At 61.1% G+C, this 8,270-nt stretch overlaps 1 long non-coding RNA gene across 1 annotated transcript; it reads right to left on the minus strand.

The window, feature by feature from the left end:
• Positions 1-305: 305 nt before the first annotated feature.
• On the minus strand, positions 306-5,623 carry LOC138921299 (uncharacterized). Its single transcript, XR_011433779.1, has 4 exons — positions 5,191-5,623; positions 4,529-4,664; positions 2,379-2,493; positions 306-622 (listed from the first exon to the last, which is right to left on the minus strand). It is a non-coding gene; the product is annotated as an uncharacterized lncRNA (long non-coding RNA).
• Positions 5,624-8,270: the final 2,647 nt, after the last annotated feature.

Raw genomic sequence — 8,270 nt, forward strand, 5'->3', positions numbered from 1 at the left:
CTCAGCTTCCTCATTGTAGACTGAGGGTGACCACATTTACCTTGCAGGGTTGCTGTGAGGATCGGATGTGTGGATGGGTATAAAGGTGCCAGCCCAATGCCTGGCACAGCCAGGCACTCAGCACACAGTACAGTTGTTACGTTTTCCTCATGGTCCAGATCTACACCATTGATCCTCCGAGTGTGGACCGTGGACCAGCGGCAGCCGCTTCCCCTGGGGGCCTGTTAGGAATGCACAGTGCCAGGCCTACCTCCGACCTGCCGAGTCCTAGTCTGCACTTTAAGAAGACCCCCGTTATGCATGTGCACAGTGGTTTTAGAAGCGCTGATCCGAAGGATGGGTCAGAGATGGCCAAACACCAGGATTCATACGGCTCGAACTAACACATCACCCCTGACCCAGCTGGCCAGCCAGGGAGAGCCGGGTACAGGATCCCTATTATACAGACAGGGAAACTGAGTCCTGGAGAGTCACGTGACTTCCCTGAGTCACAGGATCAGGAAGTGGCCGCACGACGATCTGAACCAGCGCCCTGGGCTTCAGAGCTGTGCCTCCTGGGAGGACTGTCCGGCCATCCAGTGCTGGACTTGGAGGAGCAAGTCCGCACCCTCGATGTCCTCATCTGTAGAAGGGGGTCCCAGCACAAGCAGGTTGTGGGGAGGGTGTGCAGACGCGGCCCGCGTGGTGCCCTGGGTCGCCCTCACAGAGAATGGGGTGTTCCATGGCCCGCTCACCTCTCTGGAGCCCCTTGCCCTTGAGGGGCTTACAGGCTGAGGCAGGCCCATGCAAGGCAGACAGAAAGACTGAGACAACTGTATGAACGCCCTCTGGCAGTGCTTATCTAAGTCAATAAGCAAACCGAGGGCAGCCCAATGGGAGCGACTAATCGTCTCAATAGTGCTCACCGCAGCAGTGGGCACAACGCTCCCTGGGCACAGACGTGCCTCAGCCTCTGGGCACAACCCTGCTGCAGCCACGGAGCTGTCCTCCATGGTCCCAGGAAAGCTGGGCCTTCCTCCCGCTCCCCTCCTCCTCCTCCTCCTCCTCCGTCGCCTCCTCCTCCGGGCTCTGACGGGACCTCCGTCATTTCTCCTTGGACGCACAGTGCTGAGGAGCCCAGCACTCACGACCAGCCTCCACCGTCCCACCCGTGTGACCCTGGGTGAATCCCTGCCCTCTGGGCTGTGGATGAGGATGATTCTGGCGCCCACCACATCTGGGGTCGGGGTTAATCTAGCGACTGAATGTGAGTGCTGAGCACACAGCGCTCGCTAAACGGGTCTGTGGTACGATTCCCTCATGGGACGAGGCCATCCCGATGATTTGCCCCAGAAGGAAGCAGCATGGAAATGGAACAACGGTACCCTTATGACAGATGAGACAACCGAGGCCCAGAGAGGGTGGGTGACTTCCCTGAGATCACCCTGCTGGGTAGAGATGGAGCCAGGTTTGGACTTAAGTCCTGGGACTCCCAGGACAGTGCTCAAGCGGAGGGCAAAACAAGTGAGTCAGGAAGGCAGACCCCCTCAAGTCCCCCCGCCGAGAGTGAGATCTTTTTTCATGTGGAATCTGGTGGGGGCGAGCATGTCTGTGTGACACGGGTGTGAGAGGCTGCTGGGGGGACACAGATCTCTGTGTGTCCACGAACTCACGCAGGCCTGGGAGGAAGGGAGGGTGAAAATGCCCCCCAGGCACCGGGGACACCCAGGGCCAGGTGGGTCAGCGGGCTTCCCCTCCCTGAAGACCACCGCAGTTTAGAGGATGCATCTAGGCCTCTGCCCGTCATCTCCCCGTCCGCCCCCACCTCCCCCAGCTCCTTCCTGTTTTGATGGAAGGAAAAAATTTCAACTTTTTCCTTCTTTATTTTTCCAGACGGGTGACTCGCTGGGGAAAGGAATTCCCCCTCCCCAAACCATCATAATACCTGTGTATCGAGGCCGTGGACCCAGGCCCATCCTGTTTGCTGGGATGGTCACGGCTATTTCTGGATGCTTTACGGTGGTACCCAGGGTGGGGATACGGGGGGTGCTCAACTGCCTTCTCCCAGTCCACATCCCCCCTGCCCGCTCCCTCCCCGCCCCCATCCCGTCCTCCCTGCCCGAGCTCTGGGACGAGGGAAGGAAGCCTGCTAGGCCAGGGTATAAATAACTCAGGTGGTTACTCAGCTCCTGAGAACATGATAACATGAGTCACGATGTGAAATCCAGGGGAGCAGCGAACAGCCTCGGGCCGCCACCCCGGGCAGGGCAGTGGGGCTGCAGGGGAAGAGCTGGCGCCTGGGGAGCTCGGTGGGCAGACCCTGGAGGGCGGATGAAGCTGCTGCCCCGTGTGTGGCCTCAGATAGGCCTCTTCCCAGCTCAGACCCTGGGGGTACTCACCTGGAACATGGGGCGGGGTGGGGGCGGGGGCTTCATTCCCAAGGCCCTCCCTGAGCTGGGCAGAGGAAGCAGAGCAGGAGCCTCGCTCTGAGCATCTCTGGTCCTCTCCCTGTGCCTGTCACAGGTCAGTGGGAAGAGCAGATTGTTAGGAACTTCAGCCCCCTCCCCCCATTTCCGAGGCAGGGGGCCTGGGAGCTCCCCGGGCCCCATTGGGATTAGTAGGATGGGGGGTGGGGGGCTTAGACAGGAGGCTGAAGTTCCTGTGCTCTTGGCCCACTGAGCCTTCCCCCACCAGGGTGGCCCTGAATCGGGGACAGTCTCCACCCTCCTTTTGCTGCCTGGCCGCAGTGTGGCCAGGAGGCATGGGGGCAGAAACAGGACACCCTCAAGGATCGCTGGCCCAGCCGGTGTGATCAGCCCAGGCAGCTAGGCTGGGCTGCGGGCCAGTCCCCAGCTCCGGCAGCCCGGGGTCAGGAGGCAACCGCAGCCCCTGCCTGCTCACCCAAGGAAATCTCAGCTTCAGGCTCATCCTCCGAGCAGGGCAGGCCTGGACCCCGGGTTGCCATGGCAACAGGTTCTGGAGCCTGCACAGGCTGAGCTACCCGCTCTGGTCCCCCTGCGGCTGCCTGGCCTGGCAGGGAGAGGGCCCACGGCACCTGTCCTGGTGGGCGGGCAGTGGGCTGGGGGCACAGCTGGTTGCTGCGGACCCAGGCTGGGATTTGGAACACAGGGCATCCGTGTGGCCTTCAGCGACTCACTGTCTGGGTCTGAGCCTCACCCCTGGCCTAGGAAGAGACAGAGTAGGGAGGAAGACTAATGGTTGTCCTGGCACAGCCGAGTGGTTCTTAGCAGGGCCACCCAGGGCCCCCCTCCTCATCTGCGAGGCATCCTCCTTTGGCCTTAATCCCAAGGGCAGCATCCCCAGAGCCTGCATCGCACCTGGCTCTGCCCTGATGGCCCTTGGCCTGGCTTCTCCCTGGGTAGAGAGGGGGCCACCCCACCACTGCCGCCCACCCCTGCATGCGCAGACAGCTTGGCATGGCTCAGACCCAGCCATTCAACGGATGGCCTGCCCTCTGGCCCCTCTCGAACAATGGGGACTCCAGGAATATTGTCCTGCCCGGGCTGAATCAAACGCTCTAAATTTAGCCCATCTCATTCGTCCTTGCTTCCTGCCCCTGCTGCCCTCCTTTCAAGGCGATGAGGTCACCCTGGAACCGCCTGCCCAAGCAGCCAGACCCAGGGGGTTTCCAGGGCCAGGCTGCTCTCCTGCTTTGGGGAACAGGCTATGAGGGGACCAGGGGTCATGGGTCCTCTCTCCCTCCTGCCTTGCCCAGCCCCTGGGCTGCTGGGCCCAGAGCTGAATCTCTAGGAACTTTCTCTCCAGCCTTGGTGGGGAGGCTTCGGAGGGAGGGAGCGGCGAGCTCCCAGGGAGGAAGGCCACGCTGGAGCACCAGGGGCCTGGGCGTTTGGAAGAAACACCAAGGCTCAGGGTCACCCATTCAAACAGGCTGACTGGGTGCCTGCTGTACCTGGGTCCAGCCCGGGGGAGAGCATGACCCTGCCCTCCCGGCGTGGACAGTCTAGAGGAAGAAGGACAGTCAGCAAGTCAACACGAAAGGACCAAGATCATCGTTTTGGTTGTGACATGTGAAGAAGATAAATCAGAGATGTGATCTTGAAACCTAGGTGGGGCGGAGAGCCCTGGCTTCTGGAGAAAGGGTCAGGGAAGGCCTTTCTGAGAGGTGACGTTTGAGCTGACTCTTGGATGACCAGAAAGAACTATCCGAAGATCTGGGTGGGGCGAGCCCTCCGGGCCAGGGGGGGGCAGGAGCAGATGCCCGGGGAGAAGAAACAGGTCTGGTTTGGGGCAGTCAGGAGGTCAGGAGACCACTCCTGGGAGGGAGAAGGGCAGGGGTCAGGAGGCGGCAGGGGCGAGATAGGGCAGAAGCTGGGGTGGCATGCCCCCTGCCAGGCATTCCCCTCCCCCCTGGGTGATGAGCAGAGGAGCCGTGACCCCACTTGCAGATTTAAAAGGATCTCTCGGCTGCGTTGTAGACATGGGGCAGCCAGAGAGCAGGGAGGAGTCTGAAGTCATGACACCTCGGGATCATAAACACTGTTTGCTAGAGGATACCTTCAAGATTTACCTGCTTTGGTCTCTCATGCATCTCTGAGGCCCAGAGAGGGCATGTGTCTTGTCCAAAGTCATACAGCACGTCGGAGCTCTGCCTGGAAAATCTTTTATAGTGTGTAGTGAAAGGAACTTTGCCACCTGAAAAGTGTCTTTTCAAGAACACCGTGTCTGAGACACTGCCCTCAGCCCAGTCCCCTCAATCTGCAGGCTGCGCTGTGGGCCCTGCCCAGGCTCCTGTTGGGGTCAGGGTGAGCAGGCCAGACATGCACAGTCCTTGCGGGATGAGTGGGGGTCTGCCATGTCTGGGGCCTGGCTCCTCCCCCATTCTGAAGACAGGTGTTCCAGCTCGTCGGCCCCTCGCCCCCTCCCCAACCGCAACCCTCTCCCCCATGCCTCTGCCCTGTGTCTCCCAGAAGCCCCTGCTCTCCTGCTCTGCCAAGAATCCGGGGTTGGCAGGGACTTGTGGGGGGCCTCTGGAATGTCGCTTTCCGGTGCCAGCACCAGTTTGCCAACCTTGGCAGAGGCCTTGGGGGCGGACGGGGGATCACCGGATCTCGTCTGGAATGGGGCGGCTGGCAGCCACAGGGGCTGTGCCTGCCGCGTCTCAGGTGAGGGACGGCCAGTCCCGGAGCTGCCCCCGGCTCCCTGGACTGCTGGCCTGCTCCCTCGACTTACCGTCCCTCCAGGAGCGGGGAGCTGGGTCCCTAGCAACAGCGTCCCCGTCTCACTCTTCCTGTACCCTCCACGCTTTCAGTGCCTCTCGCTCACACTTGAACCCTGTGGAGTCGGGGAGCTAGCGCTCTGTGTTGTGATTCCTGTTGACCCTGCAGACACTGAGGGTGAGGAAAAGAGCTTTAGATGAAGGCCGATCTGGGTTCAAATCCCGTCTGGACAGTGACCGCTTCTCTGGGCCTCAGTTTCCTCATTTACAGCATGGAGGCTATCCCGCTGCCGCAAGGGCGTGGTGCGAGCATGTAACAGGGTGACACCAGGCCGCGCCCGGCCCTGGCCCTTCCAGCTCCTCATCTGTGGGCTCCCTCCTCCTCTCCCCGCTCCTGCTCAGTTCCCCTGTCCCTGGTCATGCAGGGGAAGTAGAAAGCTTCTTCCCTCTGCCGGCCAGGGGGAGGGCCCGGGACAGGAGCCGGGGACACTGGGGATCCTGGTAAGGATCCTGGCTAGGATCCTGGCTCAGGAGCCAGACAGACCTTGGTTTGAGCTGTGGCTCATCCCTTGACCTTGCGTGGCCTTGGCCAAGTTACCAACCCTCTCTGAGCCTTGATTTCTTCATTTGTCTGATGGTAATAATAACAGCGCCTTCTCCACCAGGGCTGTTGGGACACAGCTGTTATTGTTAGCATCGTCAGCTGGTGGGGGAAGGAGGGTACTAGCGAGAGCTCATGTCCCCTGCCAACCCCCGGTGGCCCCAGGTTGTGCCAGTGAAAGCCAAGGGCAATTTGGAGCTGCTGGAGTGAGGAGAGGGCAGCCAGCACCCAGACACCGCCTGCCAGCCCCTCTCACAGCAGGAGACACTGCGGTGCTGGCCATTCTCGGGACACCCCACGCTCCCAGCTAGGCTGGTGGTGGAGCTGGGTGAGGCCTCCTTCTCCAGCCAGATGCCCTTCAGGCCTGTGGCAGGGCCACCCCGCCTCCCCTCCGCCAGCAGGGATCAGGCCAAGATGCCTTTATTTTTAAACCTGCGAACAATGCCTGCCTGAGGCACCTCCCGCAGAGGACAGAGAGAGCGAGGATGGGCTGGGAGCCACACTTCCTGGGCAGGCACTCCCACCCGAGACAGGTGCCGCAGGGGGCACGGGCTCCTCTCGCCCTTGGCCTCGACCCTGCTCTCCCTCAGGGGGTCCGGATTCCAGAGTCCTCCGTAGTCCCTGTCCCCCAGCTGGAACGAGCCACCCCCATCAGACAGGCACAGATGAGGCGCACCTGCTGTGCTCAGGCCCACGCAGGGGCTGGTCCCAAGAGTGGCTGCAGGACCCAGGACCTGACCTCTCGGAGGCGTGGCTGACTCCCACAGTCCCCCAGGCCAGGCTGGACATTGTGCCTCCTCGCCCGGCACCCATGATGCTCTGTTGTCCCTCACGCCTCCCCTTGCTCACAGCTCTCCAGAAAATTCCCGAGTCTGTACAGCAAGAGGACAGCGCACCTGGCGATGACCAGCGGTCAACACTCTGAGAGGGTGGGGCCAAATCTATGGCCCTGGAGTCAGGGACATGGGATCTGGTCCTGCTTCTGCCATCAACCCCTGCGTGACCTTGAGGAAGACCAGGACTGTCTTTTGTCCCTGCATTGCCTTGTCTGTAAAAGGGGAGACTGACCCACCCTATTCCCGGCACAGCGTGGGACAGGGCTTTGCAAAAGCTGGAGTGCTGTGCACACGTGGGCACAGGCCTCCTGATGAGCAGGGGACACTGGTAACAGGTGTCCCCAACATCTAGTGGCCTCTATGGAGAGCGACCAACACCAGACCGCAGAGCCAGACGGCCTGGCTTCAATCCTGGCTCTCTGCTGTCAGTCTCAGACTGGGGGCGCGGTAACTGTCCCCTCAGCGCCTCCACTCCCCATCTGTAAGATGGGGTCATGCTGGAACCTGTGTCACAGGGCTGTTGGGCAGGTTGAGATCAATACATAAAGTGAGTGCTCAGTATGCATCAGCTCTTAGCACGTGTGCGCAGAGCCGAGAGGTACATGTGGGCGTGCATGTCTGTGCATGTGTGCTTGTGCACCAGGCTGCATGTGTTCATGCCCTGAGGTTGTGCTCCCAGAGAGTGTGGAAGCCATTGGATGTGTGTGAAAGAGAGCAGGCGGCAAAGTCGGGCTGTGGATCTGCGCTCGGGCCAGAGTCCAGTGCTCATGTGTGAGCGCCAGTGTCGAGGGGAAGGTGTATTCCCAGGTCTGGGCGTGTGTGTGCCCAGGGCAGGCTCACAAGGAACAGCTGTGTCCCCTCACCCCCCATGGAGGTGGGAGCACAGGTGTGTCCCTATCTCCTCCCAGTGGAATGGGAAGCACAGGCCACCAGGGCCCCGTCTCCCAGAGCCTGGCCCCACCCCAGCTGCTGGGGAACAGCCTCGAAGGGAGACCTCTGGGAGGGGGCAGTGGAGAGGGGACAGGCGCCCAGGGCCTTGAAATGGGCTCTATCTCTGCTGTCTCCTGGGTGGCTCTGCTTCCCCTGCAGGGGGCTGAGCATCTCCTGTGGTCACCACTCTGCGTCTTCCCACCCACCAGGGAGGAGATTGTGTGTGTCTTGTCCGCTGCTGTGCCCCAGGGTCTAGTACAGCACCGGGCACACGGGAGCGCTCCACAAGCACGGGGTGGGTGAGGGGCGGGAAGGTTTGTCACCAGCTTTGTCATAATGTAAAGTACACACAGTGAAAGCCGCCAGTTGTCAAACCTCAGACGGGTAGTCATGTAACCACCTCAACCAGGATGTGGAACATTCTCATTGCCTTGAAAGTTCCTGCATGCCTCTTCCTGGCGAACCCCTGCCCCGTCCCCCTAGCCCTGGACAGCCACTGGGCTGCCCTCTGGTGCTAATGTTGCCCTTTCCAGAATTCCACGGAAGCCAGAGAGAGATGTGGTCACCCCTGCATCTGAGGAGGTCTCTCAGGCTGCCACACTGGCGTGGAGAGGAGGGCCAAGGAGGATCAAGGACCTGGCAGGATGGAGATGACAGTGACAGGTCTAGCCCCGGAAAGATGAGGGGGACCACCCTGAGAAGTGGATTTGAGGGGCCGGCCCTGTGG

The sequence above is a fragment of the Equus caballus genome, chromosome 28 (genome assembly GCF_041296265.1).
Source record: "Equus caballus isolate H_3958 breed thoroughbred chromosome 28, TB-T2T, whole genome shotgun sequence".
NCBI lineage: Eukaryota > Metazoa > Chordata > Mammalia > Perissodactyla > Equidae > Equus > Equus caballus.